General features: G+C 62.5%; 1 protein-coding gene across 12 annotated transcripts in view; it reads right to left on the reverse strand.

The window, feature by feature from the left end:
* MEF2D (myocyte enhancer factor 2D) overlaps nt 1-26,611 on the reverse strand; it is a 107,395-nt gene that overhangs the window by 73,615 nt on the left and 7,169 nt on the right. For 4 of the 12 annotated variants that reach the window (XM_074566264.1, XM_074566269.1, XM_074566268.1 and 1 more), the window contains exon 1: nt 11,725-11,899. The exons of 1 other annotated variant lie outside the window; for it this stretch is intronic. The gene's annotated coding sequence lies outside the window, so the exon portion shown is untranslated. Of the gene's footprint in view, nt 1-197; nt 449-7,952; nt 8,710-11,229; nt 11,364-11,724; nt 11,903-26,611 lie in introns of those variants that run through there. 7 more of the 12 variants (XM_074566267.1, XM_074566266.1, XM_074566270.1 and 4 more) reach the window with 6 other exon arrangements.

The following is a 26,611-nucleotide window of genomic DNA, read 5'->3' on the forward strand; positions in this document are numbered from 1 at the left end:
GACGGCACAAACAGGTAGAGAAAAGGCTTTAACGGCTCCAAAAAGAAAAAAAAAAAAGCCCACCTGAGCTCTTTTCCCAGCCATTAGCATCACACCTAACCCAGCGCCGCGGGTGCCGGCACCGAGCAGCTCCGCCGCCCCCCCGCCCCCGCCGGCAGCGCCGATGGTTTTCCAAAAATTAAACCAACCCGACCCACCGTAGGCGAAGCCGCCGAGGGTTTCGCAGAGGCCGGAGACGAGCCGTGTTGGAAACTTACTGCAGAAAAATTGGCCGCTCGGCTCCGGCTCCTTGTCCCTACTGGTGGGAAAGTCTATAAATCTCTAATAAAGAAAAAAAAAAAAAAAAATATCCCCTCCCATTTTATTCCTTCTCTCTCTCCCCCCCTCTCCAGCACCAAAGGATTGCGAAACCGAGAGGGCAGCCGGGGCTTGGATCTGCAGCATTTCTGAGTTCCTACGGAGTCTGGGCTCCCTGCCACCAGCAACAGCGGCTCTGGGGGTGTGGAAAAAGGGAGGGGGAAAAAAAAAAAAAAAAAAAAAAAGAGAGGAGAGGAGAGGAGAAAAAAAAAAAATTAGCCAAAAAAAAAAAAAAAGTCCTGTTTATTTTGGGGGATGAGAGAGAAAACTTGCAATGCACAAAGCTGGCAAAGCTGGGGGGGGTGGGAGTGTGGGGAGCGCGGCTCTGGCGCTTCTGCAAGCACCGCGCACTTTGTGATGGAGAGGAGTTTGGGTTCAAAAGCCTGGATTTCGGAGCTCGCAGGGGATGCTCTTTCCTGGGGGGCACACAGGCCACGAGCGATCCCCGGCACAGGGGGGTTGAGGCACCCCCCCGGGGAGCACCCATGGGTGCTAACAGGGGCTCTGCCGCGTCCCCAAGCTCACGGTAAAGGGAATTACAGAAGACAGGCTGGAAGAAAAGCCCGCTCCAGCCGTGACCCAGATTCCCCTCCAGCCTGATCCCTCACTGAAGTCATAATCCTTGGAGGGCTTCTGGTCTTTTTTTTCTTTTTTGGTCTTTTTTTTTTCTTTTTTTTTTTTTTTTTAAAATACATCCCTGCGCATTGCCATGGCAACGAGGGTGATGCTATAATTTCAGCATTATAGACTTCAGCGCGAGAACAGGAGGGAGAAGAAGGCTGAAATACGGACGAGCTGCACTGCTAACGGATTTGGGGAAAAAGAATTATAAAAAGAAAAAAAAAAAAAAGAACTAACCAAGGCGGCACCTCGACTTCCTCGGCAAAGCTGGAGAGCCGGGGTTCAGCTCCTGCCCCGCGCCAGGGTTTGGGCATCGTTTGGGCCCTGGCCACGGATGCTCCAGACCCCGCAGGGCTTTGGGGGATGGAGACTGTCACCCTGCCAGGACAAAGTGACAAGTCACAGAATGGTTTGGGTGGGAGGGGACCATGAAGACCGTCCTGTCCTGTCCCCTCCCCTGCCCTGGGCAGGGACACCTCCCACCAGCCCAGGTGGCTCCAAGCCCCGTCCAACCTGGCCTTGAACCCCTCCAGGGATGGGGCAGCCACAGCTTCTCTGGGCAACCTGGGCCAGGGGCTCACCACCCTCGGAAGAAGGAATTTCTTCCCCACATCTCATCTCAGTCTCCCCTCTTCCAGTTTGAAGCCATTCCCCCTTGCCCTATCGCTCCGCGCCCTGGTGAAAAACCCCTCTCCATTTTTCTCTCCCAAACCCCCAGGGTGGCCCTCGCAGCACCCCACGCAGCCCCGAGCAGGATCACCCCGTTTCGGTGCCCACCACGGCTCAGCGCCCACTCGGCGGCAAAACCAATCAACTCGGCAACGAAAAATTGCTGGGAGCTGCAGAAACAAATACCCGGGAACACATCCCATGCCCAACAGAGCCACCCGGCCCTTTTTTTAACCATTATTTTCCACCCCCTTTCCTTACCGCCCCGGCTCTGCCCAGGTCAGGTCCTGGTGGCATCCCAGTGGGATGCGGGAGTGCCCAGGGCTCCCCCTCTGGCTCCCGATGGGAGAAAAAAATCACGTTTTTGCAAGCCCATGAGATACCTCTGGGCGCTCTTAGTGTCACGCTGTCACGGTTTGGCCCCATCGGCGAGTTTTTAGACTGGAAGGCAACCGGTGACCCCACAGGAGGGATGAACCAGGACCGGAGCTGGACCCCAAAAGAGCTTCATCCCCCCACAACATCCCAGGAGCCTCCAGCTCTCCTGCACCACAGGAAAACTCCACCAGCAGAAGCTAAACCAGTTTTAACCCCGTTTCCATCTCCCTCCTCATCGCCCGGCACCAATCCGGCACCCGCCGCACTGAAAAATTTCCGAAAGCCGCCCAAATACAAACCAGCTCGTAGACAAACACCTCTGCCCAAACCCAACCCAACGGCCCGTGACCCCCCCCTCCCCTGCCGCCACGAGGGAGACGGGCTCCCGGGGTCCCAAAGGAAGCCAGAAAACCCCGGGGGACATCTCGCCCCCACGCCACGCTCGCCCACGCGGCCTTCCAGCTCCGGTCCGGTGCACGGCACCTGGCACAGCATCCTGCACCCTTCGGCTTCTCTCTCCTCCCCGACGGCAAAATCTGGGTGGCTGGTGTCAGGGCGGGGGGGACACACAGGAATCACCATGGATGGAGCCACGGTGCCTGGACACAGCTGGGAAAGGCGGCTTAAAGTGGGGATCCTCGGAAGGCGGCGTGATGTCGGGACAAAAGGGTCTCCCGAGCCCCTCAATGCTTGGAAAAAGAAGAAAAAAAAAAATCATTGCAAAAATGGGAAATTCAAAGTGGGTGCTGCGCTGGGCGGGTCCCAGCCATGGGACCCTCCTCGGTGCAACGTCCCACCTCTCCCAGGCTGGGAGAAAAAGGAGGGGAAAATAATAATAAAAAATTCAGAACATCGTGTTTCAGTCCCCAAAGGGGAGCCAACCCCCCCTCAAGCCCCAGCGCCCGACCCGGCAGCCCTTGAGCCCTCAGTGTTGCTTTTCGCTCTGTAAATTTAGCCTGGGAGGTTATTTATCTTCGAGAAGCTAAAAACAAAGCTGCATTTGCATAATAAAAAGACCCCGATCGCTCGCTGGGTGCGTGTGCGGCATGGCGGCGGTCCATGTGTAGCATGGCGGGGAGAAGGCATGCAAAGCAGCCTTCCTCCCGCGCCAAGCTGAAGGTCACCCGAGCGGATGCCGAGCGCGCGGTGGCCGGTCCTCCGGGCGGGAAAACACGAGGCAACAACATCTTTCCCTTACGGAAAAACCCGACCTCCCCACTTCCAGCTCCTCCGGCCGGAGCAAAGGCAGGCGTGAAATTCTGCTTCCCAAAGCTGGCGTCCGGCCTCAAGCCTCGACGGTGACGGTTTGATGGTTGGACTTGACGATCTGGAAGGTCCCTTCCAACCCAGACAATTAACAGGGTTGGTTTTTTCCCCCCCCCAAACTCTCTTGATTTTCAACCAAAGCCGGTCTCAGCGATTCCTCTCCCGGCTCCGGAGCACGGCGGTGTCCCCCGTGGGGATGAACCTGACCTTTGGCGGGGTGCAGCGAGATGCCCCACTCCCTCCGAGGAGGGAGAGGTGGGTCCCAAGGTGGCTCCTGTCACCCTTGGGGACCCCGGGCCCACACCCCGCCGCGACCCCCACCCTCCCGTGGCTGGGAGGCTCAGCAGCCCCACGCTCCCCCCGTCCCGCACCCGCTGCCGCACCGGGCCCGAGCCCCAACCCGCCACCGACCTCCTTGTTTTGGGGCAAAATCCCTCGGCGCCGCCCAACTCCCCGACTCCTCCTTATCTCGGCACCGCGCCGAAACCCCCTTTGCCCCGCCGCCCCCACCCCTACCGAAAACCCAAAGGAGCACCCCAAAAAGCCCCGACGCCGCCCCGAAAAGCTCGCCTCCCCCACCCCACCCCCCCGCACCCAGCCAGGGAGGGGATTGATGGAGGGAGCAAGAAGCAGCCGAGCAGCCACCAGCTGCCGCGGGAAGAGGCTTGGCCGCCTTTGCCGCCGCCGTCCCGCTCCAACCATTTGTTCTTGCTTCTATTTTCGAAAGCGCCGAGGCTCGGCGCTCCCCGGCTCCCAACCTCCCCACCGCCCGGTGAGGCGACAGCTTTCCGCAGAGCGGGGAGCGCCGGCTCCGCTCCCCGTCTTGGCAGCCGCCATCCGCGCGGGGCCGGGGATATTTTTGACACCAGCGAAGTCGAGAGGCGCGAGTTTTTTTCCCCCCGGCGGCTCGGTGCCGGCGCGTGGGAAGGGGCGGCCGTGCCGAGTCAGGGAAGGTTGAGGATGGATCCGGGATTGATCCCTGCGCCTGAAAAGCGGGAGACGGGGGTATATGGAGTCCTTTATAAGCGAGATGTCCATCGCTGGGAAAGGGAAGAGGATGGAGAGAAGCCTGGCTGCAGCCCAATCCATTCCCACACCAGTCCATGCACCCCAGGGAGAGCCCGGAATACGCACATGGGAATACCAGCCTGAAAGCTAAGCCCCCCCCGCCCCCAGGCCGTGCAACCCAACTCTTCCACCTCGCTTCCCAGTTATCGAAATAAATTCGCCACTACGGCAGGGTTTTCCTAAGGGCACGTGGTTTATCCCCAGGGATAACCGTGCCCGGAGGCACCTCCTCGCCTCCGCGTCACCTCCCCGGTGGCGCGAGGGGATGCTGGGCAGGCGCCACACGCAAAACTCATGGGCCCAAATTTCTTTACTGTTTTTGGGGGGCCTGGAAAGAAAAGAATAAAATAAAATAAAAAATTAAAAAAAAGAAAATTTCTCAACCGGCGCGAGCGCCACATGCCGGGCTCCGCACCCCCCAAGTCAAAGCTTTAAAGGGCAAAATTCCAGAGCTCCGGCAACGCCGGGTTTTTCAGCCACTCCGCCCCAGCCGAGCGGCACCGGGGTGTCCCCCCGGCCGGGACACAGGGCCCCGCACCCCAGGGACAGTCCCCGACCGCTTGCGCTCCGTGAGACGGGTTGTACCTCCCAAGGCTGGAAGCCGACGGGGAGCCCGCAGGGACCAGCTCCGCAGGGACATAAATCACGACGTTTAGCCAATATAGCAGATATTTAGCCACTATTCAGACCCCCACCTACGGTTACGTGGCCCCTCTCTGCCGCCGGATCGCCTCAAAAGAGGGGAAAAAACCCACTTATTTCTCTGCAGCCCGGAGGTTTGCAGAAGGTCCTCTCCCATGGGTGCCACCACGGAGCAGGAGCACCCGCGTCGCTCCCAGGAGATGCCCTCGGCGCAGACACCGCGGCCCGGGACAGGAGGGGACCGAACTGGTGAAAAATAAAAAAAAAAAAAAAAAAGGAATCTGGATGGTCAAAATAACTCATCCGCGGTTTTTTGGGGTTTTGTTTTTTTTTTAATACATTTTTTTCTTCCCTGTCAGTGGAAACTCCTGCTACGGCACCGCGTCTCAAGGTTACCGCTCGGGGTGGGGAAGGATTTCAGGTTTTACAACCAAAAAATTCCAGAGAGAAACCCAGAAATGTTGCCAGTTTTTCACTAAACAGAAGCCCTTCGTCCAATTTATTTAATTTATTTCAGGGTTTGGGGTTTTTTTCCCCCCCCAGCAAAAACCCCGTTTTTTCAGCCCCCAAAATTTTGACCGCTTCGATAGAAAACTCCCGCCGACGCCGCGAACGTTCTCCGTTCCCATTTGCTTTTGGGAGGCGAACCGAACAAACCAAATCCCACCCCACATATTTCCCCCACCTGCACGGCATGGGATGCGCTCCTGGGGATTTGTTTCTGCGGCCCCTAGCAATTTTTCCCTGAAGTCTTCCAATAATCGGAAAGGAAAAAAAAAATCTCCTTTTTTTTAAAAAAAAAAAAAAAAAAAAAGCTGCTCTCCAAAAGGGTTGGAGAAAAGTCACACTGTTCCAAAAGGCGCTTTTCATTTAAAAAAGGAAGGTGAAAACTTTCAACCAGGGCTATTTATAACCTTCAATAACACCTTCCACCCCGCAAGCTCCGCTGCGTCCCCCCGGGCAGGGAACACCCTGCCACGGCCCCCGGCACCGCGGGGCGCAGGACCCCAACCCCGCAAACGACCCCCCTTTCGGGGGAGGATGAGGAGGAGGAGGAAGAGGAGGAGGAGGAGGAGGAATCCCTTTGTTGCCTGATGAGCCTATGAGAGGTGACACCTTTGCAGGCGGGCTCGGGTCGGGGAATCCCAAAAATCTCTTTACTAATTTTTTTTTAGGGCTGCGGGGGGGGCGGGGGGAGGAATTAAAATAATTGAAATAATTAAAAAAAAAAAAAATTAAAAATTTTAAAAAATAAAATAAAAAAATAAAAATCAGGAGCTGGGGTTTTCCTTCCGAAAAAAGGCCGGTGCGGCAGCGGGAGGTCGCCCTCCCCGCAGCACCCGGACACCCCCCCCCGGCCGGGGGGCGACGGGAGGTGCCTCCTCCTAGAAGCGGTTTTGGGTTTTTTCGCCGGCAGCTTGCTGGAAGCTGTTTGAAGTTCTGGAAAGAGAAATAATTCCTCCTCCTCTTCCTCCCTGCCCAGAAATAGGTCATTTAATTACCACCTTTCCCACCCCAAAACAACACTGACTCAGGGCAGGAGGTGGGAGAGCTTCACCCCACGTGGCTCGTGGCCCGCAGCGGCCCGAAGCCACCACGGGATGGCTTTGACCTTGAGACGTCCGCGCCGGCAGGACCCCGGCGTCGGGGCAACGGCAGGGCGGGTGGCAAAGACTCAGCTCCCCAACTTCTGGATTTCAATTAGCGCCGGTTAATTAAAGGAAGGAGGGTCGGGAGGCGGGTGGTGCTGAGCCCCTCCGCGCAGGGCGGCCATCTGCCGGCTCCGGGAAAACCGACGGCTAATTGCACGGTGTGAAATAATAGGTGTCCTGCTCGGCACGGGGTGAAACGCGCGGCTCCGGCGCGGTCCGGGAGGGGACACCGCGGTGGCTCCTGGGTGGTGGCCGGAGCCTGACACATCCCGGCGCGGGCATCATCCTGCTCTACCAGCTCGTCCTCACCAAAGCGCCTGCCCTGGCACCACTCCGGCCGGTTTGGGCTTCGTTTTCGGCACCGGTTGCCCGTTCCCGCCGGGGACTGGGGCTGTTAAAAGCCCTTTGGGCGCCACGGCAGCACCCGGCATCGGGAAGGGGCCCCGGCGGCTGCTCTGGCATCCCGGCACTCAACCGCAGCCTGGACATCTCACCGCGACCGGACACCGCCGCCTGCACCTCGGCTCATCCATCCATCCCTCCCGCCCCGCTTTTCCATAGCTCGGGAAAACTGGGGGGTGGCTGCCGCATCCTCCCGGCCTCGGCACAAACCACGCGAAAACAGGCCGAGCTTCTTCCCCCCACACACACCCATCCCCCCCCAAAAAACCGCTCCCCCCGCGCAGCCCACGGCCCCCATAAACTCCCACCGTTCACGAGAAACCAAACGTACAGCCCACCCCTCCCAAAGAAACGGCTCCGAATTGATTTCCCGCGTATTTAACAAGCCCTCGCTCCACGTGGGTGCTTTTTTTATTATTATTATCATTATTATTTATTTTTTTTAAAGGCTGCCTTGTCCGTTTTTTCAAGCGGTGGGAAGCTGGCAGCGGGGAGGCACCGGGAGCGAGGGAAAAGGCCGGGGAAAAAAAAAAAAGGAAAAAAAAAAAAAAAGAAAAAAAATTGAAGACAAACCACCAGCAGCAAAGCGAAGTGGAGTGCGAGATGAAAACGCGAGAGATGCGGGGAGGCAGAGCTGCCGGCAGGCAGACGGCTCGATCCATCTTGAAAGCAAAAGCAAACTGCTGCTCAAACGCGGCGGAGGGAGAAACCTCCGGCTCTGCCGAGGCTCTCCGATCAAACAAAAAAAAAAAAAAAAAAAAAAAAAAAAGGGCTTAACCAAATTTCGGCTTTTTATCGAAAGCTTCGCTAATTAGAGACGGGGAGGGGGGAAAAAGGGAAGAAAGGTAAAATTTAAAAAAAACGAACTGAGGTGCAGCGGATGGTAAATGTAAATACCGTCTCGGGGCGGCGAGGGGTGGATGCATCCCGCGGTCCTGCCGGCACAGGGAGGGCGAGTGTGGCCGGGGGCAGCCGGCACCCAGCACGGCCGCGGGTTTCTGCGCCTCCCCAGCCCTACTCCTCCTCCTCCTCCTCCTCCTCCTGCTCTGACTCACTCGCTGCTTGCTCCCTGCGCCAGGCTGGGCGGCAGAGCCGTACCTTCCCGGGGGCAGGACTGTCACTTGCAATCGAGTCACCTCTGAACTCCGGACGGCTCAGCCTCTAGGAACTGCCAAAAGAGCTATAAAAATAAGAGGGAAAAAAAAAAAAAAAAAAAAAAAAAAAAAAGAGTCCCTGGCTCGAGGAGTTCGCCCTCCCGACAGACGGGACGGGACGGCTACGGGGTGAGGCAGAGGGGGGTATTTTTAGTTCTGGTTTGCAGATGGGGAAGTCCGGCACGGCGTCTACGCGGCTCGCCACGGTCCCGCTCCGGCCACCTCCCTGGGTATTAATGGGATTTAACGGGATGCTTCCCGCTCCCTTCCCGAGCCTCGGGCACCGCCTGGCCAGGGCTCGCACCGCCAGGGCTCTGCACGGCGTCTCCACCGGCGCTGGGCATCACCCCGGTGCCGGCAGCACACGGCCCTCTGTCCCCTTCCCCTCCGTTCCCAAAGAATCCGTCAAACTGTGGGGACGCCACGCAGCATCCCATGGCGGGTCCCTCCCGACATGCTCCGAGCAATGCCGGCCTGACACCGGGAAGCGCTCTGGCTTGGCAAAAAAAGAGCAAAAAGCCATTTCTACCCCTCACCATCGATGGTTTTTTTAGGTTTAAATGACTCGCCCGGGGTGACAGCGGCAAAGCCCGTAACTGAGCCCCCTCCTTCTGCTCCAAGCCCTCCCGGACCATCGGGATGAGCGGGGCGGCATCACCCCCCACTTCATCCTTCATCCTTCCTCGGGGGCCTGCACCGGCCTCGCCGCCTCCGTGCCTGCCGGCGACTCCCGGCACGTGCTGGCACTGCGGCGGCCGGGTCCCGCTCCCGGACTTTTCAGCCGCGACACTTCGGGCTTTGTCCTCCTTCGCGCGAAGCCGCCGTCAGGCTGCCCTGGCAGCACGGCGGGCCCTGGGAGTGGATGTGGTTTATGACCATATTTAGGCTCCTTTACGTTGCCAGAGTCGCAGTTAAAGGGCTGCGGCATTAAATGAGAATCAGACCCCACTTGTTTCACTTGGCAGCCTGGGAAAAATCCACCCCGGGCGACTCCAGCACCATCCGCGCCTCCACCCTGCCCGCTCGGGGTCGGGATAAAATAGCAACAGCCTTTTCCAGCTCCGCGGCTGCGCTTCCCAAGCAGAGCTGAGTGAGGAGGGGGAGGATTAAATACATTAAACACCCCCCTCTCCCTTCCCGAGAGCAACACCGACGTGTGGGGAAGCAAAGGGACTTGCCCAAGGTCACCCGCTGATGGAGCCGGCACTGCCCAAGGTCCCCGGAGCCCCCCGGCAGCACCGAGTGCACGCGGGGATGCGACCGCCCCCGGCACGAGGAGCCCTCGAGATGGTTTGCGCCAGAGCAGGAGCGGCAGCCCCGAGCCACCGGCCGCCGGAGCTCCTGTCCCTTCAGGCACCAGCACGTTAAATCCCTGCCGCGGCGCGGGCGCCGGCGCTCTCCCACCGCGCTGGCAACACCGGCGAAACCCGAGCGGCGGGGGGACATCGGCCACCTGCTCCCGGCCCAGCGCAAGTGCGGATGCCTGGGCCTGGCAGAGCCGTGACAACTGCAGGGGCTGAAGGGCAATGCCGGGGGGGGAGGAAAGAAGAAGCCATGAGGCCCTTCCAGAGGTCCGTGACCTTCAGGAGCCCCCGGGCAACAATGCCGAGGGCAGGGCAGGCACCTGGAGCTCTCCCGGGACACGGGCAGCACCAGCGCTCCCCATGTCGGCGCCACCGGCACCGAATTCTCCCGGGGAAGGAAAGAAAATCCCCAGAATAAACCTTACCTACACCCAAAATCCACAGCCCCTCGCCTGGATGAGGGGACGCGGCAGCTGCACCATCCGGGGACAGCCCCGTCCCCGTCCCCAGCGAGGTTTCGGGGTGTCTGTCCTGGGACACCCACCTCAGCAGAGCACGAAAATCCCCGCTGGGGCCAGACGCGGCAAGGGAAGGGGCTTCGGAGGGGCAGGATCAGGCCTCCCCCAGCGCGGGGAGGGGGGGGCCGCCGAAGCGCTGAGCACCAGCTGTGCTCCACTTACCAGTGTCGTCCCCCTGCCCAGAGCCCTGCCTGCAAGGAGTGGGGGGGGGGGGGCGAGTCACCAGCCAAAAACGCCTGGCAGCTCCCGACAGCCGGGGAGGATGACGAGGGGGGGACACGCCATGGGGTGCCACAGGGCGAACAGCCATGGGGAGCGGGAGGAGGGGGGGTAGACACACGTGCGTCTCATAAGTAAGAGGCGGGAGGGGGATAAAAAAATTAAAATCCCCTCTACCAAAGCCAAGGGGGCGAGCTGTCGGGAAGGAGATAAGCCGCCGGCAAACGGGCCTTAGGGATGCTCCGCGCTGGGACGCCCCGTGCCCCACATCCCTCTCCCAGCCCAGGGAACGCTCAACGTCCCGGGGAGGCCACGGCGGCGGAACCGGGGGGGGCTTTACCCCCACCACCACCACCAACGACAACCCTCGCCATGAGGGCAGCTCGCTGCGGCCGCTGTCAGATGGCAGCCGCCGTGCCGCGTCCGTGTCCCCACCGCTGCCACCGGGCCCGGAGGAACAAACAATCACAGCTGTCAGCTCCGGAGCCGGCACCCGGCCAAGGCATCGAAGCTCCAGGACTCGATTTACCGCCGGCTCGCCCAAAAGCTGCTCTTGCCACTCAAACCACAGCCCCCCCCCGGCCACCCACCCACCCACTCAGCCAACACCGCCGGTGGCCCCCTCCGACCCGGTGGTGAATTCACCAACCCCCCCACCTCCCCCCAAGCACCCTTCGCATCACCCCCCCAAAGCTGCCCGGCCCCACGGCTCCCGCTGGTCCCGCCAAGGCCGCCGCGGGGTGGCTGCGATGTGGCGGCTGCGCTCGGGGACTGTCCCCGTGGGGGTCCTGTGGGGTTGCGACCCACCCCAGGGTGGGGTGAGCACCCGCCGGTGCCTGCCCCCCCACCACCCCCCCCACCACCACCTCCCCCCCATCAGCAGCACCCGGCGGGCAGAGGGACCTGCGTCGCACCCGCATCCCACGCGTGTGTGTGTGTGTGTGTGTCGTCCCCCCCCTCCCCATCCCGCCCCTCTCACCTGTCCCCCCCCGCAGCGCCCGAGGCCGAGGCGACACTTCTTCCCTTTCCTCCCTTCTCCCTCCTTCACCTCTGCACCATTTTGGTGACGGTTTGTTTTGAAGCGGCGGCGGCGGCGGCGGCGGGGGGGCGGCGGGGGGAGGATGTGCCGCTCTCCGCCCCCGCCGGCTGCGCGCTCCGGCCGCGCTCCGCCGCCCATCCCCGCCGCCTCGGGGCGGCACCGCGCAGCGGGGCGAGGCGGGGGGGGGGGGGGCTACCAGGGACCCCCCCATACACACACACACACACACACACACACACGCACCCCGAAAACACACACAGACCGAGCTCCTCGCCCTCCCGCGGCGCCGTTCTCGGAAGTAACGCCCGAATCGCGAAATAAAAAAAAAAAAAATAATAAAAAAAAAAAATTGAAAATACCGGTTAAAAAGCGCTAAAGAGGCGCGAGCGCGGGGGAAGAGGGAGGTCGGGGGGGGGAGGGGGAACGACGACCCACCTCAGCGGGGCGCGGAGCCCGGCCGCCTCCCGGGGCTGCGGCGCGGAGCGACCATGGCCGGGGCCGGCCCAGCCCAGCGTCAGGACGCGGCGCGGCGCAGGGCGCGGGCGGCGGCGCGGGCAGCCAATGGCCGCCGCGGCGGGGAGGAAGCGGAGCGGGGCCGGGGCAGAGCCGGGACGGGGGCGGGGGGGGAAGAGAGAGAGCCCGGGGAGGGCAGAGCCGGAGGAGGGGGCAGAGCTTTGGGGGACGCGGGGGAGAGAGCCGGGGGGGCGCCAGAGCCGGGGACGGCGGGGGGGCAGAGCTCGGGGGAGGGGGCAGAGCTTTGGGGGACGCGGGGGAGAGGGACGGGGGGGGGGGCAGAGCTCGGGGGAGGGGGCAGAGCTTTTGGGGACGGGGGGGAGAGAGCCGGGGGGGGGCGCCAGAGCCCGGGGGGGAGCAGAGCCGGGGGGGTTGGGGGGGAGAAAGCCGGCGGGGGGAGAGCGGGGCCGGGGGGTGGAGGGGCAGGGGCAGAGCCGGGACGGAGGGCCAGAGCTGGGGGGGGGGAGAGAGCCGTGGGGAGGGGGCAGAACTGGGGGGGACGGGGGGGAGAGAGCCGGGGGGGCGTCAGAGCTCGGGTTGGGGGGGGGCAGAGCCTGGGGGGACAGGGGGGAGAGAGCCGGGGGGAGGGGTCAGACCTGGGTGGGATGGGGGGGAAGAGCCGGGTGGGGGGGAAAAGCCGGGGGGGGTGAGAGCCGGGCCCAGGGCGGGGGGACACACACAGGGCCAGGGCCAGAGTGGGGGGGGGGGCAGAGCTGGGGGGGACGGGGGGGAGAAAGCCGGGGGGGGAGAGCTGGCGGGGGGGAGCACAGAGCTGGGGGGCTTGGGGGGCAGAGTCGGGAAGGGGGGGGGAAAACTGGGGGGGGTTGGGGGGGAGAGAGCCGGGCTGAGGGGGAAGCCAGGGCCGGGGGGACCAGAGCTGTCGGGGGGGGCTCTGGGGGGGAGAGAGCCGGGCTGGGAGGGGGGGAAACTGGGGTGGGGGGGTCAGAGCCGGGGACTGGGGTCGGGGGAGAGCCGGGGCCGGGGGGGCAGAGATGGGGGGACTCAGCGGGAGAGAGCCAGGCTGGGGGGGCAGAGCTGGGCTGGGAGGGGGGAGGCTGGGGGCGGGGGGGGGAGTGGAGGAAAATGGGGATTTGGTGGGGAGGGGGGGAACAAGGCTGGGGCTAGGGGGGGGAGGCAGAGCTGGGTTTGGGGGGGTCAGAGCTGGGGGGAGAGCCGGGGGGCAGCGAGCCCAGGGAAAAGCTGGCGCTATGGGAGGGGGGGAAGAGCCGCGACCCCCCACCCCTGCCCACAGGGTCTGGCTCCCGCCAGCACGTCCCCACTCGTGTGGGTGCCATCCCGTGTCCCCCAGCCCCCCCGGGCAGCCCACCCCCCGCAGCCACCCACGGGTGATGGGGCAGGGGGTTGCCCAGCGCTCCCATGGGGGGGACGAGGCGTGGGGCAGTGGGGTTGGGGGGGTTTGGGTGTCGCCATCCCAGCCCTGAACCCCGGGGTTGGACCTGGTGCGTGTCCCTAAAAGCCACCCCGGGGCACGTGTGTCCCCCCTCACCCCGGTGGGAGGGGGTGCAGTGGGGGCGCTGGATCCCTCCGACGGGGCTTGGAGCAACCTGGGCTGGTGGGAGGCGTCCCTGCCCGTGGCTGGCGGGGGGACGTGGAACGAGATGGTCTTCACGGTCCCTTCCACCCCAAACCATTCCACGATGCCGTGATGTGGCGCTCGGAGGTGGTCTTGCTTCCACGTCCGGTGCTGGCAGGGACCCCTCCTGGGCACAACGCAGCCCAAATTGCCCCAATACGGGCCATGGGGCTGCTGTCACCTCCGGCATCTCCAGGATGTGGGCGTGAAGCCGGCCCTGCCCCAGCCCTTCTCCGCACCGAGTCCTCGGGGCCACACGCCACCGGCACCCACTGGCCACGGCAAAGGGTTTCCCGCGCTCCGGGCCTGGCTCCAAGCTGGGGCATTCCCTTCCCTTCCCACTCCTGTATCTTCAACCCGGATAAACCGCTCTGTGGTTACCCTCAAAAAATCCAACCCATTGAAGGATGGCTCCCAGTGGGCGCCGGGGCCGTGGATTGGGGCAGGACAGGGATTTTTAGGGGGTTGGGGAGCCGGTGCCGCGCGGCCACAGCGTTGGGGCAGCGCTGGGTGCCGGTGGCCTCAGGGATGGGGATGCGGAGCTGTGTCTGGTTCTCCCAATGGATGAGTTTAGCACCGGCCGGAGATGCGCCGTATGGCACGGCGGGGGCTCCCGCGTGCCACGGAAAGCAGTAAAAATGAAAATCAAGGTGGCGTGGGACTGAACCCGGCGGAACCGAGCCCGTGCCAGGGGTCGGACCCCTCCCAGGGGGTGTTTCATGGGCCCCCACGCGGGCAGCGCAGAGCCGGCACGAGCCCAGCGGGAGGACGGGGAGGGTGAGCGCTGACTCTGTCAAGGCCACTGTCCCGGCACGAGGGGGCTGGGGACCGGTGACGGGGATGTCCCAGCCCCGATGGGTCACATCCAGCCGGAGCACTGAGAATCGGGGGGTGCCGGGGAGTTGCCGGGGATGGGGGAGCGGAGCCAGCCATCGCGTTTTTACCAAAACCGCGCCGTTAACCGTCACCCTTAACCATTAACGCAGGCCCACCTGCGCCGGCCTCCTGTGGCACAAAGTGCTTGCCAGACCCCCCCAAAAAACCCCGTGACCTCCCCAAAAAAATGCCTGGGGTGATGTGGGAGGCTGGGCTGCGCTCCCGCTGGGGCTCTTCAGCACGGACGGCGCTTCCTCGAGCCCCTTCCCGGGGCCGGTGATGGGTTCCCCGGGGCCGGTGACTCAACTGGTGCGTTGGAAAGGAGGCGGTGAATTCTCCGAGGTGTGCGGCGAGCGCGCGGCAGGGGGGGAAAGCCGGGGGGGCGAGCGGCCCCGCAGCCCCCAGCTGGGGAGGGGGGTCCCACTGTGGGGGTCCCTGCGGGGACAGCGGGTGCTCGGGGCCGGGATGGTGGCGCGGGCGCAGCCAACCGCTCCGGGATGGGCATTTTTGCGGCCAGAGCACGACCCCTGCGCTTTTCCCCACATTAATTTGGGACAAATTAATCAAAGACACAAATATCTGCGTTAAGGTGCTCAACGGAGAGGCCGGATCCGACCCAAGCGTCACCGGTGGCACCGGCACCTCCGCCGTCGCCGCCCCTCTGACTCGGTGACACAGTTCCCTGCTGGCTCCTTCCCCCTCCACGATACGTATTTCTGGTGGACTTTCCCGTGTGTTTGGCTTTTTGGGGCTGTTTGTTGTCAGTTAGTTATTTTATTATATTTATTGTTAGAAATGGGGCTATTTTTAGCACCCTGTTGGTTTAGATAGAGAGGGGATTAGTCATCTCACCGAGAGCTGTTTGCAGTCTCTCCTCAAGGATTCTCTGGGGTTTGTTTTCCAATCAACTGAGATCATGTAGCCAAAGAAATAAAAAATAAAAATAGTCGTAATAACGCGCAGCAGCCGAGCTCCGGTGCCTCTCCGCGAGCCACGGGGTGGAAAAGAAGGGAGGATCCAACCCGGGATATTTATGAGACGAAGACGAGAACAGTACTATGAGCCTCAAAGTATTTTGGAAAGTCAGTTTGAGCGGTATTTTTTTTTTTTTTTTTTCTTTTTTCTCTTGGGAACCGAATGCTGAGTAACTCCCTTCCCACACCGGGCTGATGGCTCCGTACTGGAGCCTCCCGACAGTGGAAATTGCTTTCCCTTGCCCTGTGCCAGCGGGTAGGAGGCAGCGCTCCTGGGTCTTCCAAGATACGCAGCCACCTACACCCTCGGGCGATTAAAAAAAAAACCAAAACACCACCACCCAAGACACCCAAAAACCTAAAGTGGGAAAAATATTTGCTCCTTTCCCGCCCCGAGCAGCCGGAGGACGGGAAAGGAGCCGGTTGAGGGCTGGTTTCAAAGCCAAGAGCAGCGTCCCGTGCCGCGGAGCAGCATCTCTACCCTCCGTGCCGTGATTTTCGGTCTCTCTCCACCGCCGTTCCTCCCTCCAGCCCAGCGGGAGCGGAGCTCCCACACCGGTTTTTGGGAGACCAGTTTGGCTCTTACAAAGACCGGAGTGGGATGCCGGGAGGAATCGTTGCCCGCGGCTCGTCTCATGGCTCGCTGGCGTGGAAGCGCCGCCGCCAGCTCGTCCCCGGCAACGCCAGCGCCCTCGGGATGCCGCAGAGCGAGGGGGACGCGGGTGTCCTGCCACCCCCACGGCAGCCGGACCCTGACCCCGGGGGTGGGTGGCAATGCCATCGGCGGGGCCGCTTTGGGGGACAGGGGAGCAAACACCAACTGGGGAGGGGAGATGCACTCGCAAGGGCGTGGAGCGACAGGATGAGGGGTGACGGTTTTCAACTGAAAAAGGGGAGATTTAGGTGAGATACTGGGAAGAAATTCCTTCTTCCGAGGGCGGTGAGCCCCTGGCCCAGGTTGCCCAGAGAAGCTGTGGCTGCCCCATCCCTGGAGGGGTTCAAGGCCAGGTTGGACGGGGCTTGGAGCCACCTGGGCTGGTGGGAGGTGGCCCTGCCCAGGGCAGGTGGCGGGGACAAGATGGTCTTTAAGCTCCCTTCCCACCCAAACTATTCCACGTTTCTACGGTTCATGGGGACAATCCCCCGAGCCGAGGGACAGCCCCGGTGACCCCCGCCAGCCCCCGTGGCACCGCCACCCTGCTGCCCGCAGGGCGCACCCTGCACCCCTGGCCTGCGGGGAGGACGCGGGTGGCACATGTGCGGTGCCGAGCCGGGGCAGCGGCCCGGGGGGGGGGAACGGACGGACGGACACGACACCATGCGGGCGGGAAGGAAGCGTCGCCTTCACGTGGCCCACCCCGGGCCCCCTACCCCCACCCCCCCACCCCACCCCGGAGGCGGATTATTTGCCCTGGCAGCTGGTGGAGGCCGCGGTGTTTGCTGGAAGGGGGGGACGGGGGACCGCGGCGGGGGGGATCGCTGCGCGGAGCGAAGCCGCCAGGCGATGTCCCAGGGGACGGCTGCCAGGCTGGGTGCTGGGTCCTACCCCGGCCACGCGCCCCCTCGGCCCACCCCTGCACCCTGCAACGGGCCCTTCCTCCCTACCCCCCCCCCCCCCCGCCCCCAACCCCCCCCCCCCCCTCTTCCTCTCCAAGTCTAAATTCTCCCACAGCGTCCATTGACGTCCTGCCTGCGTCACCGTCTCCAGCACGACCAGACAGCACGTGGGAGAGGCAGGTTTAAAGCGGCAGGGCCCTGCCAGGCCTCCAGCTGCGCGGGGAGGGGGGCACGGGGTGCTGACCCCCCCCTGCACACCCCCCCTACACCCCCACTGAACCCCCCACCCAAACCCCCCCGAGGTCCTGCCACAGCCGGGAGGAGGCGTCTCCCGCTGCCACCCCAGGGTGACGTGGGAGGGGGGGGGGGGGGGGCAGCACGGGTTGGGGCGAGACGAGGCTTTTTCTCCCCCGTGGCAGGGCTTGAGCCTGAAAACACGCCGCTTCCAGGGCCCTGCCTGCCGTCCCCCCTCCCTTCCTCCCCGCCGCCCTCCAAACCCACCCCCAACGCCGAGCGGGAGCAGCTGGCGTTAGACGCGGAAGCTCCAAAAGCCGGAGCCAGATTCCCGGGCGTTTTATCCCGGCTGCCAGTCCCCGCACTTTTACATCTGGGCTTCGACTGTGCCCAAATTACGGAGCAGCTCGGCTGGGTCCTAAGGGCTGGGAACGGGGTTTTTACGCGGGGCAAGCGCCAGACCTCTGGGCGCGGGGTGCAGCGAGTTTTGCAGGGGCTCAGGTGCCTGCCCTGCAGCCCACTCATCATTCCTGCTCCTGGACATCGCTTTCCCACCGCGGGACGTCAACTTCCCACGGACTCAGGGCTGCGGGGTGGGTTGGGAGAGCAACCCCCCCCCAGGCCCCAAAACATCCCCGCTTCCTCTCTCCGTCCACGCCGCAACCCTGGGGGCTATTTTCGTCCCTTCCCTTCTATTTATTGTGCCAAAGCCGTGTGCGGTTGGAGGAGGCTGCGGTGTTTGCTTTATGATTGTTTCCTTCCCGCCCATAACCTTTTGCCTTAAACCGGGATTCGCCCTGATCCTCGACCCGAGGCCGGGACGCCTGGGCAGGGTGCCACCGGCGCTGGCACCGCAAGGCTTGGGGACACACACACACACACACACACACACGCGCACACACAGATTCCTGGCTGTGACCCTGATTTTGATGCAAAGCTGAGCGCAAACGCGCTGCCCTTCATCTCCCCGGGGGCTTTCGCAGGGCACAGGCTCGCGGTCCCGAAAAGCCTCCCCTGGAGCATCCCCAGCCCCTGCTCGGTGCCGCGCTCGCAGCCGGACCTGGGAAACGCTCTGCTTTCCCGAGGCAGCCGGATGGGCGAGGGGGAACCCTCGCGGCGAGCCCTCAAACGGGAGCCACCAGGAGAAAGGGGAAAAAAAGAAATTTAATAAAAAAAAAAAAAAAAGAATTTGCAGAAGGCGACCACCCTCGGCCACCGTCAGCGTCCTGCCCAAAGTCCCACACACCGTCTGCGGCCGAGAGAGGAACTGAGTCAGGGCCACCCCGTTGGTGGGGGCCAGGCGGTGACAGCCCTGTGTGAGTGTCCCCAAGGCCAGCACCGGACCCGCCGCGGGGACGGCTCGTTCTCATCCTCTCCGACACCGTGCTCGGAGCACCGAGGCAAAGGAAGGGGACCCGCTCCAGAGTCGGGCTACTGGGGCTGGCTGGAGGCTTGGACCCGCTTGGAGACCACAGGGCCACCAGCCTTGATGAATGGGAAGGGGGGTAGGATCCCACTGCTGTCCCAAAGCATCGGTCCACTGGGCAGGACCGTTTGCTGGCCTCCCCCGGCACGCTGCTGGCTTCGCCCCTGTGCAGTACGGCGGCGGTGTGGGAGCTGCACACCAGGAATTACGCTCCTCGGGGTAACGGTCGGGGCCAAACCCTGATGGGAAACGTCCAAAAGCTGCTTCTGCAGGCAGCAAACCCAGCCGGGGCTCGGCTCAGCACAAACCGGTGGCAACTTTGCTGGTCTGCACTGGGGGGGTTCCAACAGCAGCAGCTGGGGCAGAGCGGGCACAGCGAGAGCACCGAGGGCTGGGGGGCGAGGGGGGGGATTCTGCCCCTCTGCTCCCCTCGGGGGAGACCCCCCTGCAGTGCTGCCTCCAGCTCCGGGGCCTCGGCACAGGAGAGACACGGAGCTGTGGGAGCGGGGCCGGAGGAGGCCCCGGAGCTGCTGGGAGGGCTGGAGCCCCTCTGCTGGGAGGACAGGCTGAGAGAGCTGGGGGGGGTCAGCCTGGAGAAGAGAAGGCTCCGCGGAGACCTTGGAGCCCCTTCCAGTCCGTCAAGGGGCTCCGGGAAAGCTGGGGAAGGACTCCGGAGCAGGGAGGGGAGCCACGGGACGTTGGGAATGGGTTGAAACCAAAAGAGGGGAGATTGAGATGAGATGTGGGGAAGAAATTCCTTCTTCCGAGGGCGGTGAGCCCCTGGCGCAGGTTGCCCAGAGAAGCTGTGGCTGCCCCATCCCTGGAGGGGTTCAAGGCCAGGTTGGACGGGGCTTGGAGCCACCTGGGCTGGTGGGAGGTGTCCCTGCCCAGGGCAGGGGAGGGGACGGGATGGTCTTCCAGGTCCCTTCCCACCCAAACCATTCCATGGTTCTATGCTCCCCCATCTCCTACTGCCGGGGGGGTTTATCAGCGAAGGGAGGTGTCTTTTAGCCCCCCGCCGAGGGTTCAGCCCAGCGCGCAGCTCATCAGCCAACCGAGGCTGTGAAAAAGTCCGCCTCGGAAGAAAAAAGCCGCGGAGCATCTTGCAATTTCAAATTAACGACATCTCTCCTTTTTCCTTCCAAAGCAGAAGACCGCAGCCACGCTCTCCCTTTGCCGGCGCAGCAGCCAGCGGGGTCCCGGCAACCTCCCCGGGGCGAGTGCATCTCCTTCGCGTGTAGGAGGAGCTGCCGCTTGGGAGCAGCCCAATTTCAAGGAACTCCCCAAAAGTTACAAGGCTTAACGCCTCGCTGAATCAGAGGGCGAGATCCAGAGCGGCTCCGTGCCCTGCAGCTTGGAGGAAGCGAAGAGCTGGGTTTCTGCAGCCGGGACCTCTTTGCTCTCCGCCACCAGCTCCGTTCCCCCTCCCACAGCCCTCCCTGCGCACACTCCTGGCCCTAACGAAAGGGCCCCCGGCACCTTCCCCATCGCCCAACCTGCACAAACGGAGCCCAGCGCGCACACACACACCAAAAAAAACAAAACAAAAACCAAAAAAACCCTCTCCTGGGTGAGGTCCTTATCACCCGTGAGTCAAAGCAGCCTCCCAGCGCCGTGGGTCCGACCCATCTCGGCCCCAGCGCCGATGGCAGGTGCCCAGGGCTCGGCGTGGCAGATTCGGCCGCCAATTCCAGGGTTTTGCACCACCCAAAAAAAAAAAAGCTGGAGCCCTCCCGGCCGTGGCCCTGGGGTTTGGGACCCCCCCCGCCGCCCCGGCCCTGGCACGGCAGCGGCCACGCTGCCCTGGCTGCTGCTCACTTGATCCCGTCTCCTCCCTGCCTAATCCCCGCTCCCCTCCCGGTATCCTCTGCTCCACTTTAATGCCAAACCTTGGCTGGCGGCCACTCGGCTCCAGAGGACGCCTTTTTTTTTTTTTCTTTTTTTTTTCTCCCCCCTCCCCGGTTATGCAATGCGTGCCGAGCCTTTTGCCCGGCACTGCCAGGGAGTTTTTGGGGAGGCCGAGCTGGGAGCCCCTCTCTGGAGAGCAGGGCTGGTCCTGGGGTGCCCCAAACGGGGACTGAGAGGCGGCGAGGCTGGCTGCCTCCCTCCCCCTGCCCCCAGGGCTGCCATCCATCCCCAACCCCTTCCCCTTCTCCTCTTCCCAGCCATCCCACCGGGTCCAGCCCTGCTCCCTTTCCCCGGGAGCTTACAGCAAGGGAGAAGAGCTTGCGGCAAGCTCGCGGTGCACCTGGCACAGCATCCCAGCGAACCCTGCCGTCTCCCAGCCGGAATAATTAATTACACTCCGAGTGGTGGTTGCAGCCCCGTTTCACCTCGCCGTGCCCCGGGACCGCTGACACCGGGTCCCATTTTGCTTCTCCCCGCGGGACACAAGAAGCACAAGCCCCCACACACAAGGGACAGTGTGGCACGGGCACGGTGCCACATCCCTGCGCCCCGAGGGACCCTCCCCAGCCCTGGGTCTCCCCTTGGAGGCCTCTCCCGCGAGCGGAGGCCGGAGCAGAGCCGTCACCTTCCAGGCGCTGGGTTTATCTGCCCCACCGCAGACCCGCTCTCACGCTGGAGAGCTTTGAAGATAAGCGCGGGCTTGGGAGAGCGGGAATTTAAGGCTCAGGCTGCCGCGTCTGGGGACGCTATTCCTGGGCTGCCATACACGGAGCCACCTGGACCACGGGCTGGGTGGTCGACGGTGCCGCCGGCTTATTTTGGGGTAGGTCTTGGGTGCTGGCGTGGAGGACAAGCCTCCAAGCGGGTGCCCAAATGGGTCCCTTCCTGGCCGCAGCCTGGGACCCCCCCAGCCGAGGCTGCTGTGCCCTTCCGAAAGCCACCGTGACATAAAAAGCAGCCAAGGACCCTTTTCCAGGGAATAAAGCTTCCCCAAACCCGGCAGCTTTGGAGGGCATCCCGGCTACCCATCACCGGACCCCCGCTCCCGATATCCATCACCGTCCCCGTGCCCGGCCGGCACCCACCGAGCCGTCAGGGGGACGGTTGGGACACAGAGGACATTCTGTTCCCTTCTCTCCCCTTAAATTATCCTGCCACATCCAGTAGATCTCGGCGCTATTTTTAGGCCTTGCTTGTTTAATTATTGAGAAAGATTTTGAAGGATCTCTCGAAGGCGGGGAGACGAGCACCCGCGGGTGCTCACCAGATTTCTCATCCCGCTGCTGCCGGCGGAGGCTGCTCGGCCCCGAAGCGCCGGGCAGAGAGCGGGGACAAAGCCACCAACGTCCCCCTTTTGCCGCAGCCACCGTCGTCCCCCTCGGCCACACGAATCCTCCGACACCAGCTCCAGCCTGGCCTTCCTTTTCCCGCGGGGATGGCCGTGGGGGTGGGCTTTGAAACCGGTGGGCGAGCAACCCCGCTGCCGTCGCCAGGGCGGGAGGAAAAGCAGCTCAGGGGCTGAGACGGGGACAAAATCTGGTCCCCAGAATGACACTTTGCCAGCGGAAGGCACCATTAGAGCTGGGAACCGCTGGGTCCCAGCTAGGAAAAACCAGCGCAAATCCCAGCACCCCTTCCACCAGGAACGGATGCGGCCCACAATTCACCATTTTCAACTAAAACGGCCACTTTTCTTGCTGAAAAATGACCTTATTCTCAGCTCGCCAAGTGGAATGGCAATGGCAGGAGATTTTTATTAGTTTTGGTTTTTTTTAAGCCGGTGCCTTTCATGTTTCCGCTTACAAAAAGCCAAACAGAGGAGGGCCTTTATTTGAGATTAAAGGGTTACGGTCAAACTTGAAGTCTGCTGAGATTTCAGCAAAATAATACGTGATGAAGGAAGAGCCGGATGCTCAGGCGGCATCAACTGCCGTGGCTTTTATTATCTGCGGTTTTGCAACACCTTTCCCTACCTGCCGGCAACCTGCCCCCGGGGACTTCAAGGAAAACATTGATTTCCCCCAGCTGCTGGGCTCCGCCAGCTGGGATTAACGCCCACCAGCTGAGGATATGGGCTGTTCAGGGTATCCAGGATGCTGCCCATGTTTCCTAAGGAAACAAGATTTTAAATATATATATACATATATATAAAAAAATCATGTATTTGGTCTGTTCATCCTCCCCCTCTCAAGCATATGGGGTACAAAGGTAAAGATAATCACTTTAATAGCGCAGATACCGAGGTGCTACAGGTTGTATGGAATAATTATCCGCCACGAGAGACCCCGTGCTCCGGGGAAGGTACGGCGGGGTGACCCCCGACTCTGTCCTAGCCATCGGCCACGTCGCAGGGCGGGTGGCCCGAACGGAGCGCCTTTGGGGCCGGACCCCACAACCTCCCCCCCCACACACACACCCCCTGCATCCAGCCCCCCGAGCCGTGCCCCCCCACCCCACGTCTGCCTCTCCCCGGGGAGGTCCCCGAGTGATGCCGTTCTGCCGGGACGCTCCAAAAAAAGTGGCCCAAACTGATCGCTGCAATTAATTGTGGTGCGATGGAGGGGCTGGGATGGGCATCCCGAGGCAGAGCTGCTCCGGGGGCTGGAGCCGGGCTGAGCTGCTCCTCCTGGGCGAGAGGGGGGGGCAAGTTGTCAGCCCCTGCTCCTTAACACCCTGACAAGCTTATAACTATTTCATTTGTTACACTGTGAACCTTTTTAAATTAATGAACATAAGGTTGTCACGGTTGCTGTGGCGACGACACGTTGCCGGGGCAACGGCAGCGATGCAGAGCCTGCGGAGTGTAATCAGGGGTCAGGCTAACGATGGAGCCGGGATGCATGGGGGGGGTGACAGCGGGAAGGGGCAGCGAGCCCCACTGCTCCCACCACCCCCGCGCCGCTCCCCGAGCCCCCCCCCACCCTCAAAACCAGCGCCGATGGGGGGGAAAACCACCATCGCAGCCCTTCCCAGTCGCCGCCGCCCTGAACCCGGGCGCGGAAAACTGCCTCGGCATCCTCCACCTCCGCATGGCCCGAGGATGCACGCGCTCCGAGCGAGCCCGACCCCTCTAACGGGGCAGACGGACGACTCGCAGACCCCATCCCACGGTCACACCGCCTCCCCTTCCCAATATTCCCATCCTTCCCATCCTTCCCATTCCCCACGGGGCTCTCCAGGTCTCCAGTGCCCACCCGGCAGCGGGCGTCCGTCCACGCCAAGGGTGGCCGAAGCACAAGAGACGCGGCCACAGGGCAAAACTGCACCTCTGGGTCCCCTCCCAGAGGGACACCAGGACACCGGGGTGGTTTGGGGACAGCTCGCCCTGCCTCGCCCGTCCCACCAGGCAGGCGCTGGGGACAGGGACACCTCGTCCCACCGAGCCCTGCCCCGGCATCTCTCCACCCTGGCAGTTCGGAGGCTGCGTGTGACCCACAGCAGCGGAGATTTTTGCAGCCATGAAACGCTTTAAATGCATTTCTTCCCCCCCACCTACCCCACCCCCCCACCCCAGCAACATGCTGGGAAAGGATGGGGAGGGAGGGGGCAACGGAACACCTCTGCGAAAATCTCGCTGAAGGCGAAGGGCTTGGGGGCGCTGGGGGGTGAGAAGCTCAACACGCCCCGGCAACGTGCACTGGCAGCCCATGAACCCCCCCCCCCAGCCTGGGCTGCATCCCCAGCAGCGTGGGCAGGGGGGCGAGGGGGGGATTCTGCCCCTCTGCTCCCCTCGGGGGAGACCCCCCTGCAGTGCTGCCTCCAGCTCCGGGGCCTCGGCACAGGAGAGACACGGAGCTGTGGGAGCGGGGCCGGAGGAGGCCCCGGAGCTGCTGGGAGGGCTGGAGCCCCTCTGCTGGGAGGACAGGCTGAGAGAGCTGGGGGGGGTCAGCCTGGAGAAGAGAAGGCTCCGCGGAGACCTTGGAGCCCCTTCCAGTCCCTCAAGGGGCTCCGGGAAAGCTGGGGAGGGACTCTGGAGCAGGGAGGGGAGCCACGGGACGTTGGGAATGGGTTGAAACCAAAAGAGGGGAGATTGAGATGAGATGTGGGGAAGAAATTCCTTCTTCCGAGGGCGGTGAGCCCCTGGCGCAGGTTGCCCAGAGAAGCTGTGGCTGCCCCATCCCTGGAGGGGTTCAAGGCCAGGTTGGACGGGGCTTGGAGCCACCTGGGCTGGTGGGAGGTGTGCCTGCCCAGGGCAGGGGCGGGGATGAGACGATCTTCCAGGTCCCTTCCCACCCAAACCATTCTGTGATTCTATGAAATTCGGAGCAGGAAAATGCCTCCGCAGGGTCTCCAGGCAAGTGGACTTCGAACTCCTCCTCCTCAATCCAAAAGGATCTCCAGCCCCTCTCACTCCTCACGCTGCAGCTCGGCAGCCCCCTGCGCACAGTGCCGCACGGGTGCCACCATGCACGTGCCACCCCTGTCCGGGGACCCCGTGGGCACCGCACCCACAGGGACAGCGGTGGGTCGGGGGGCGGAGGGAGGCTGGAACCGGGCAAGGCGACGGGGTGAAGCAGCTGGGACAAGGGGACGGGGAGCGGGATGGGAACCGTCCCCTCCCAGCGCAGGCTGCAGTGGCCGCCCTCCGCTCGGGGCAAAGCGACCAGCCCTTCTCCGCACTGCCGTCTCCCCGCGACCAGACCTGCAGGGTGTGAGCGGGGGAAAAAAATGGGGTGGGGAAGGCAAGTTTCGGGGCTGGGGATTTCTCTGCCTCCTGGGAAGGGACGTCGGGGCTCATCCCGGGGCCGTGGGCACGCAGGGGGGGGCAGCTCTGTCCCCAGCAGCCCCCGCTGACACCCCCGAGGTCCCTGCAGCATCGCAGGGCGGCGCGTGGCCTTCTTCCCCGCCACATCTGGCCCAACATCTGTTTGCACCCAGACACCCCGGAGAGCCCCGCGGTGGGAAACCGGGCGGGGGGGGGGCTGGTACGAACCACAAACACCAGCTCCCCTTCCAGCCCCGAGAGATGCACAACGTAAAGTAAAATATGTTTCTCAGACCAAAAAAAAATGTATTTTAATGTATTTTTATATATCTATTACGACTTTTGTAGGGGTTTTTTTTATATGTGTATATATAAAAAAACACGCATATTCCAAAATCCTCCCCAAAACCAGCTCAAACCTTAATTTTCTCATCCAGCTCCTGAAGGCACCACCGTGCCGGGCTGCTGGAAGGAGGAATGACCCATCAGGGACCGGCACCGCCATTCCCCGCGCTGGGGCCCGTGCTGCAGCCCGGCGGGGGGCTGCCGAGGACGCGGGCGTCCCCGAGCCCCGCTCTCGGCGCTGAGGTTTCGTAAGCGCGCACGTGCGCCATGCCGTACCGCAGAGCAGCTTTCCGAGCCCTTCCAGCTCTTGCCGCCTGTCTAAATATTTCTATTTTCCCCCCAATACGTTTCTCATCAGAATTGGAAAGGGGGAGGGGAAAAAAGAAAAAAAAAAGATAAAAAAAAAAATCATGACAACATTGAAATCCATGTTCGGGTTTGAACAAAAGCAGCATCTGATGATCCGAGGGACGGACCCGCGCCCCGCTCTCGGGGCTCCGCGGGGTCGCAGCATCCCATAAAGCCCTTTTCCCATCCTACTGATGGGGGTGACGCACGCGGGGGCCCGGGGGACGATTTCCCTCCCTATCTGCCGTGGAAATCCACCGCCAGCCACGGAAGAGGGGCCAGAGCGGAGCCTGGTCTGCTGGTGTCCCAGATAATGCTGTCACCCCACACAAACCAGGCTCGGCCCGGCAAGGCCAGAGGGGGAAGGGGAAATGTCAGAGCCTCCCCCCGCCCCCCCCCCGCTGTGCAAAGTGGGACTGGGGACCCCCAGGAGGGACGAGTGTCCGGGGGGACCTGCCCTGGCTGCCCCCGGCTCTGCTTTCCATCACTCACAACCGGCCGCGGGGGCTGCGGCAAAACCTCAGCGGGGCAAATCGGGGGTGGGGGGGGAAGTAAATTAAAAATTTTAAGTAAAATAAAATAAAATGAAATAAAATAAAAAGGAAGGGAAGGGAAGGGAAGGGAAGGGAAGGGAAGGGAAGGGAAGGGAAGGGAAGGGAAGGGAAGGGAAGGGAAGGGAAGGGAAGGGAAGGGAAGGGAAGGGAGAGGAGAAAAAAGAAAAAGAAAAGAAAAGAAAAGAAAAGAAAAGAAAAGAAAAGAAAAGAAAAGAAAAGAAAAGAAAAGAAAAGAAAAGAAAAGAAAAGAAAAGAAAAGAAAAGAAAAGAAAAGAAAAGAAAAGAAAA

This window comes from Larus michahellis, chromosome 24 (assembly GCF_964199755.1).
Source record: "Larus michahellis chromosome 24, bLarMic1.1, whole genome shotgun sequence".
Classification (NCBI taxonomy): domain Eukaryota; kingdom Metazoa; phylum Chordata; class Aves; order Charadriiformes; family Laridae; genus Larus; species Larus michahellis.